Consider the following 9367-nt stretch of genomic DNA (forward strand, 5'->3'; position numbering starts at 1 on the left):
ACCTATTTCTGCCGTCAAGCAGTAATGTGAGCAGTATTCCAGTTTTGAAGGGTAAGGGTGCTGGTGAAATTACAGCCGCATAAGACTTGTCAACTTATGTTTCAGGGTGACAGCAGTGGCAGTGCTCGTCAGATCTTTGCGATTTAAAACTCTGAGTGGCACTGCATCTGTTATGGACCGGCGTGTAGCTTACCATCAGGCGCACGACATGTTCATTCCATCACATATTGTTTGTTCTTGTAATTTTAAATAGAATTTTGGATTTTATTTTATTTTATTTCATTTTCATGACTTTTTATTGACTTTTTAATCCGGATTATATTATTTTGACCTTAACTGTACATAATTTTATTATGATTTCAATTTCAATGTAATTTATTTAGATTTGGGTCATTATCGCCCAAAATAAATGGTTTTTATTTTTATTTATTTACTCGAATTATAAAAAAAATATTTCTTTGTCGTCTTCGAGGACTCACAACCGCTGTAAATCACCTGGAAATGTCGTCTAACCATATGTGCACGCTATCAGAAGGTGAGTTGACGAGCCAGTTCCGTGTATTTCCAAAGGAACATAGACAATGCGATTTATCTCCTTATCCGTTTGAAACGTATCTGGGATCAAAGTGGATCTGCTCGGAACACCCACCGTTCTAACATTCAGCCGCTGCAAACCATCATGTTCGACATACACGAATACTAATACGAGCTTGCGGATTGTTGTCACAACAGTGACAGCTCTTCAATATTTGCTTTCAACTTATTCTCATAGAACCATTATTAAATAAGGTGTAACTAAAAATAAGGTTAGGGTAGGTACTGACTAGAGCGCTATTAAACCTGGCGCCCATAGATGAGGCGACGGCAAGGGATTTTTAGGTAACGAATAGTATTAAGATTACGATTATTTATAACGTTATAGTTGCAATTTCAATGATAATGATTGTAGCTGCAAATTAAACTGCAGTATGCCTTCGGGATGCCTCGGCAGCCTTGAGTATGCTTCGGCAGCTTTTGGGATGCTTTGGCAGACCTTGAGACGCTGGGTGCGGCCAGGCGCGAGCGCTATGTCATGACGGAGTGCTGGGGCATGCTTAAGGATGCCGAGTCGTACCTAGGAATACCGTGGCATGCTTAGGTACACAACGATATAATTGCTGACGATGTGCGCTGGCATATAGAGATGCCAAAAAATCCCCTGCCGGGCCATCTCCTCAGTGGGCGCCGGGTCTAATCGTTCATTTAAATGGCATCCGATACTTTTTTCGCTTCAAACAGAAGCAGAGACATGTAGATATTTTCTTTACAACCTGCAACTGTCTGTGAATTTGAATATCGTGATGAATAAAAAAAACCGCGTTAGCTCAATGGTTTGCCCTACCGCCTCTCAAACAGAAGTCGTGAGCTTTTCGACGAAGGCAAACATTGTGATGAAATCTGCACGTCGAAGAAGGTTCACAACCCTCGGAAAACGTGGGAAGTTCCCAATTCGCATTGGGCATCTGTAGCGGACTAAGTCCTAAAACATTCGTCTGAGAGGAGATCCCCAGAGATGCCCAGCAGTAGGACGTAATAGAATTGATGATGATGACGAAATACCGACCCATTATACGACCCATTACGGAGCACAGGTCATTTTTAAGAAGAAGGCTTAGGCCATGTTCGCTACGCTGGTACAGTGTGGATTGGGGACTTTAAACGTTTCCCGTAGATTTTGGAGCGTCTTCAACATGCACGTTACACCACGATGTTTTCCATCACCGTTAGCGAGACTTATTGCTACTAAATATTCACAAACGTACGTGCCGTAGAAATTAAAAGTGATCGGTAATAAATCGACCAGCCTGTGAACCCTGAAAAAATCCAACAAAATGATTTGCGGTGAAAACGAGAGAGTTCAAAACGTGTAGAAATATCTACTACCATATCAATTTTATGTTTGCTCAATTTCAGTGGTCCATGGTGACTTCACCGAACTAACCGTTGAGTACACTGTATGGCAGAGTGCGAATCGCCGGTTTACGTATGTGAGCTTATGCATATTTCATAAGATCGGCATCACGCGCGGCCGTCTGTTCGTCCGCTATTGATTTTGCTCGGCTTATCGGCGCCCCTTCCATTCCGGGTCATCGCTTCCTCGAAACACTATCTTCTACGACGATTCTTTCTCGTCTCACATCGCACATATGACATTTCTTTTGTTTGCTTACCTCATTGCTGTGAATTCTGATAAACATTATGAACGTGATCGACATACACATCGAGTTGTGAGACATTTTTATTGGAAATGTAATTTGAATTCCATCACGTGGAATACCTTCAGCGGGGAGAAGTACCTACACGTCAGCACCAGATGGTTTGCCGAAACAAACGTACTTACTGATCTCGTGATGTCATAACTCACGTACCTAATATATTACCCGAACTATAAACTCCCAACATACATAATTTGTTCAAATACTTACGTCTCCATGTTTTGCCAGTTAGTAGTAACATAAGGCGAATCCTTCTGGGCAAACAGTTTGTAAAGGTCCTCTATACGACATTCGGGCGCGGACCGCAAAACGACAGACAGCAACACAGCTGTTGCACTAGTGACGTTCAACAATATCGTTCCTAGCCGAAAAGGTAGTACCACTATCCGAAGTTTACTTTAGATGTTAAATGTGTTGCGTCACGTTCATGGATGTCAAACATTTTTTATTTGGGTATATGAACGAATGAAATGTATAAAACTTAAATGTAAAACATTCGAGGTTTAATTTTTAGTAGCAATTCAACCAAAGAATATTTTCTAATAATAATATTTTCAATAAATACTATTAATACAAAGATCGAACACTCAGAAAAAATTCCTTCGATCCGGCCGGATTCGTACCGACGTCCTCTAGCTTACCGTGCCAGACGCTATACCAACTAAGCCACGAAATGAACTAATTATAACAAACTAGTGGAGTAATTTTACATAAAAATAATTGAATATCAATTCAATAAAAAAAAATACTATTATTTATATTGAGCACAAAATATTTACTACAATTCTTTAGGAAAAATATTGGAAAATACAATAAAGCAATATACGAATAGATTGCCGATTGGCAGAAAAGATAATAACAATAATAACGCATAAACTCAACATAGCCCCACACTAGGGAAACCCTGTGACGCGGGTGCCATGGACACACACATAGACATCCACAAATTACACCCAAACTCACGGGAGAAATAATTGTAGGCCATACAACTATTTCTCCCGGCCCGGGAATCGAACCCGGGACCCCTGCGTGGCAGTCATAGTAACCGTTCCGCCACGGAGGCAGTTAAAGATAAGTTAAAGATGAAACGTAGAGGAAATATTAAGTGTATTAACCAATCACTTAAGAAGACTGCTAATCGCGGTACAAGACACAGTAGGGTCGGGTATTTAGCGCCCATTGGTACACTAGACGTCGCGACAAGTACCTGTGGCGCACATTGCATAAGCAAAACGCTATCGCTTTGCAAGTGAGGCCACACCAACATCATACGACCAATGACGTCGGCGCCTGCAGATCGTACGACGAGTGACGTAAGCGCCGCGCCTGCACATCACTCGTTGCCCTCGCAAGCCAGCCGACCCCGCGGCGGTCGCCCGTCTCATGCACCTCATCGCTTCAAAACCCAGCACTGCGCGCCGAGCGCCGAGCACTCTGCTTGCTTCTCGCTTTGGAAACAGACGCGCTTTCTAATTCTTATACTGCTTTGTATTTTTAGGCTGTTCCTGTTATTTTTAATTTCTTTAAGTTCCTTTTCATTCCTTTCAATAATATTATTCATTAGCTTCCGCGAATCTTTTTTCCTTCCTTTCGCTTTCTTGTCATAGTTTCAAGTATACGTAGTTCGGGTTCGAGTCCCAAATTAACAGATAGGACAAACGAACACACTCCTGCATACCAGATAGCTATTCTTATGTATAATAGCTGTGTAACTAATTGACAAACTGCAATTTACAAAAGTTACTCTAATTTCTAGTGATAACAATAAAATCAACTAGATGGCGTTTATTGCACCGATTGCTTGATTATTGTGGATAGTGCCGGCTATTCTTTGATTTTGTTTAGAATTAGCTCCATCTATTCATATTAGAAAAGCAATCCCGGGACGCAGGCTTTGCGCAGTAGCTGTTTGTGTATTTGTGTATATTTGGTATTGCGCAATTTAAATTTACTATTATTGTTCTTATTATTCAATTTGATTATTTTCGTGTGTAAGCGTTGCATGTGTCAAATTTAATTGAATTTATTTACTGTCTGATTGTGTTGGTATTTGAATTATATTTTATTTATTTTTTTTAATTATGGTGTTCTATTTTTATGACACGCCACGGCAAAATATCAGCGAGGGCTATGTGATTAGCATAGTCCTCAAAGGCTGAGTCATGGACCTTTTTGACATGCTTTTTTTGCTTATTTGTTGTAACTTTTTTTTCTATTATTGTTAGATTTTCCTATTTTTTATATTATTTTTTTATCAACATTTCTCTTGCTCATGATCAATATTTGAATAGCACTACAAGAAAAAACTGACTTCTTATATTTCACGTTAAAGAGGAATTAATTGATAATACACGGCCATTTACATAATATATACTACTTCCATATATAGTTATTGATCAGCGCCATCTAGATCTAAGACGAGAGTTTTAGCCTTTTTCAAGGTTACGGTCTGTAATATTGAGATTAGCAGTCTTCTTGAGTTATTACCATGCTTAATAAATAATCGAGAGAAGAGAGAAGAAAAATCTGGAATAAGTACAATGTTTTGAATTATCCTGATATCTGATGATATATAAAATAATATGCAACCAAACGTAATCTAGTTTCACCTTAGAGTCAAATTGCGTTGAATTTTGTTATCTGTTATCTTATCTATTATCTGTTAATTACAAGATTTATGATTTATTAACAAAATTAATTGTACAGTTTTATTGTTTTTACGATTATTTTAAATACACTTTCGTAACTTGTGCTAAATTATACCAACCACTGTACTTCTACCCAACAGAGGTTTGTTCTAAGAAGACATTTTGCAGTATATTTCCGAAAATAGTTTCGTTAAAATAGTATTCTTAGTAATAGAAGTCCTTGAAAGTAACATTTCACGAACTAGTCTACTGTCGCCAACTTCATCTTTAGCTTTTTATCTTGTTTAATTTTTAAATAACTTTCGGATATCCTGTAAAGCTACCACATCTCTACTCAACTTTAAGCTTAATAACTCGAACAAAGGAATTTCAACCATATACCACAACAATTTAGACACAATGTAGCACGAAATTGTTTTACATTGGATACATAGTAGGGCTTCGTCTCTATTATCCTTTTGCGAAATCCTCTAAATGGTTTTCACTTCAATGAATTTTGTACAGTTTACATTGCTAGTATTATTAACATCGAAGACTCCCTTCAAGGGAGTGATTACGCAGTGTACACTGAATTTTCTTAGAATTTCTTTAGATTGTAAAATGTAAGTAAAAGCTGCGGTAAATGCCCCTTTCTCGGCTTATAAGTACGTGTCACGCTTTCGAGAGTATATTAATGGTTGCTACACGAGTTTTTGGTTGTAATTGTTGACTGTGGAATTATTATTTTTGTGTAGCTTTTCGGGATTAGAACGAAAAATATGGCGCTGGAAATTTAACGCGACAATTTGTAAGTCTTTAGGCTTGCAACTGTTTTTATTCGGCGCAGGCTCGCTCTGACGTCAGACGGGAGCCTTTTTATTTGAGGTCGAATAAACGTTAAAATGCTGCTTGTTTACCGGGGCGTTTAATTTGTGTCAACTCTTTTCTCTTTACTGCCTTTGTTCCATTACGTAAGTGACGAGATGATGCACACACGTATCTATCTTTTCTTCCAGTTCAAGTGTCGCAAGTTCGCAACACAACTTTTAAGTTGATTTCTAGTTTAAGACTCGCAAATTGAACTTCAGAAGTTTCACAATCGATCACATCTCTTTATTAATTCAGGTGAAGTGAGTTTATTCACTGAAAGTGTGTACATTTTATTTATTACATTGGCTGAATGTACGTTTATTATTATCATCAATGTCCCGCTGCTGGGCACGCGTCTCTTCTCAGTTGAGGATTTACTTGGTACTTGGTACTTAGTGTAACGGGCTAGTGTCCGCAACTCGTTGAGGATTTAACTGAGAGGTTTGAATATACCTTCGCAGCTATTTATTTACTGTTCATGTAAGTTGGTAAAAACAAATGTCATTTAACGAAAGTCAAAATACGGAGCTTAGCTCAAGGAAGCCAGATGCTGGCTCTTAGAGAAGTGACACTTTTAGTGACGAATCAAACGACACGGAAGCACCAACTGCTCTAACTGCTATAACGTATCTATTTATTTGCCTAAGTTGGGGTATTTTGCTATACAGTAATTGTGCGGTTGACGGTCACGTATTATGGTAGATGTATTCTCTCTGCGACTGTAGTGTGTGGTTTTGTAAGCAACGTATACGAGCACCTACTTCGTACGAAATGATAATGAGGTCAGGGTTATCCTTCCTACCTTAAATATTATCAAAACAGTAGGACCCAAAATAAAATGCGTCGAAGATTGAGTGGAACGCTGCGTGTGTCTAGAGCAGGTGATGAGTTCTGCTGGCTTCCCACGGCTCGTGATTTCCAATGAACGGGCGAGCTTGCGTCATAGGCGAGTCCGGGCCGGGCGACCTCGGGCCGAGACGCTCGTGACGGCGCGTATTCGGGTAAATGTCGAGAGCTTAGGCACCGTGCTCTCTCGCACCGCGCCTTTATTCTTAGCGTGTTCAAACTTGAACAGTAATTGTATTGTTTGACTCAAATCAAGATTCCGAAACGAAATCTATGTTTATTGCACCATGTGCTGTTCCTCGATTGGTTGAATAATTTAGTTGGTTCAAAGCAAAAATACGAGAGACGTTAAAAGCAGAAAAGATTACAGTTCAATATAGTTTTATTACTAATCATCGAGGTTATGCAAGAGAGAATAATTAAACTAATCAATAAGGTTGATAAGCTTTAACCAGGGATGTACTTTACCCTGAAATGTCTTCTTTTTTACTACTACAACTCTACTTATCGCATGTGATAATTCACAACCCTGCTAGCTGTAACAAGTTAACGCTATATTTGTTTATTTAGTATATACACAAGTATTAAACAATTTTACGTACCACTCTTAAACTTAAACAGATTTGTTTGGATCCAACTCCTCTATTAATAATATATCTACCATAACAGAGTGTTATATAAAACGCAATTCCACTTATAAAGGTACCTTAACACAATTTAGAATAACAAACCTTTTTCCTATATTCGGCAAATCGAAACCGGTTTTAATGTCAGCGCTATATGCGCGTATACCTACAGGTCCTCCATGACTGTGCCACTACTAGAAACGTGTTTATTTAAAAAAAAAACGTATTTATGCAAATGCGGCTAATATAAAACTAAAAATATATAAGCAGATATTATAATAAAGATTTATGTTGAACTCATACATATCAATGTTTATTTGTTATCAATAATATACGTATGTATTATATACAGGTTTTTTTTAAAAAAAACAAAATACTAACAACTTCCCAGGACTCCATTTCCAAAATTTTTTTCTTATACAATATCAAGTGACTGAACGAACTAGTCGTGCGCCTGATGGTAAGCCACACGCCTGTCCATAACAGTTGCAGTGCCACTCAAAGCTTTAAATCGCAAAGATCTGAGGGGTACTGCCACTGCGCCCTGAGACATAAGTTGACAAGTCCCGTGTGCCGGTAATTTCACCAGCACTCTTAACCCTTCAAAACCGGAACACAGTAATGCTGACATTACTGCTTGGCGGCAGAAATAAGTAAGGTGGCAGTACTTCCCTGGACGAGCTCTTTCACAAGGAGCTCTACTGCTACTAAAAATGATTTAGGTATTTACTATTAAATAATGGTCTTAGAAAAAATATGCTATGCACATAAGGGTATTACTAAACAATGTGTTACATTACGAATTAAAACATTTAAACATTGCCTAGCGGTTTAACGTCAGTTGCCGTCTAGTACTTCTCAGACGTCTGATCTGTGTCAAATGTTCTCCGCCTGTTCTTATTTTATTCATATTATCAGCGCACGAATTACGGGACGCGACGGGAGGTCCCTCACACCTAACCTCCTAAAATGTAGGCTCGCGTAGAAACACCACATTCTAACTTTTTTTAACGACGTAATAGTAGCATATTGGAAAGTCTAGACACCAAGTAAATATTCTGGCGCCCAAATTTATTATTACAGCCTCCTCTGGCAATGCCTATTCTTCAGGATTTTACTGAACCTAAATTAGTTTTCTGTCAACAAAATTAGACTGATTCGTTCTTGTACTGGTAGTTTTTTGGGGTAATTAAATAACCGACTGTACCATATAATATGATCAGTAATGCAAATGTCATTGTTGTAATCTTAATTAGACTTTAGCTATTATTGCTCGTAACAATATAACATGTAGGTGGAAATTCGTAAATGGCATTGGATTACTCATATTTAAGTTTACTATAATTGTATTATTTGTCCGTGAATTTTCCTAAAATGTATAAATATAAAAATAAATATAAATATCATACAGATATACTAGTAATTTGACACAGCGGTTGTGTATAGTAATCAAGGTAGATGTGATGAGCTTCCAACGCTATGACTTGTTGCACTTTGGTATTATATCTAGGATCGGAAGCTGCTGGCGAAGACGTACGCAATTTCTGTCATGCAGGTATTAATGGATTTCATTGTTTTCAATATTCATCGTGAAACATTTAAACATTCGAAAAATTTTATTTCTTAATAAAAATTTCCATTCACCTAACACGAGAAAAAATAACAAAATACAAATAATATATTATTTATAAGGGAACTGCAAACAACCTAACAACCGAGTACACTATCTTATGAAACGGGTTCGGATTTATGAGCTTCGACTGATTCTATATTACGTATTAGTCTTGGATGGGGATTATGGAATTTATCTGACCATACTGTTTGCGGTCCGAAAGATGCGTACACAAGTATCACATTCGCTGTGAAATAAATCTATATTTATATTGCCTAACCAAAACGACCCTATTGTTGTTGTCAAATATTGTAGCAATATTTTTCCTATTGAATATAGAAATGCTTCGAAATCTCCGTTTCCGGTTCTTAAACACCCGCAATAATAGCATTTTCTGAGTACTGTTCAATAACACTAAATTCACAGTGATGAAACTAAATTCTTGGCATCGTAAACAAAGTTCTACCGCCGCCGCCGTGGTCGACCACGGCGGTAGAACGTGAGGGCGGCAGTATTATCTTGCGAACTCTT

The sequence above is a fragment of the Hyposmocoma kahamanoa genome, unplaced genomic scaffold, assembly GCF_003589595.1.
Source record: "Hyposmocoma kahamanoa isolate Upper Pololo Valley unplaced genomic scaffold, ASM358959v1 226, whole genome shotgun sequence".
NCBI lineage: Eukaryota > Metazoa > Arthropoda > Insecta > Lepidoptera > Cosmopterigidae > Hyposmocoma > Hyposmocoma kahamanoa.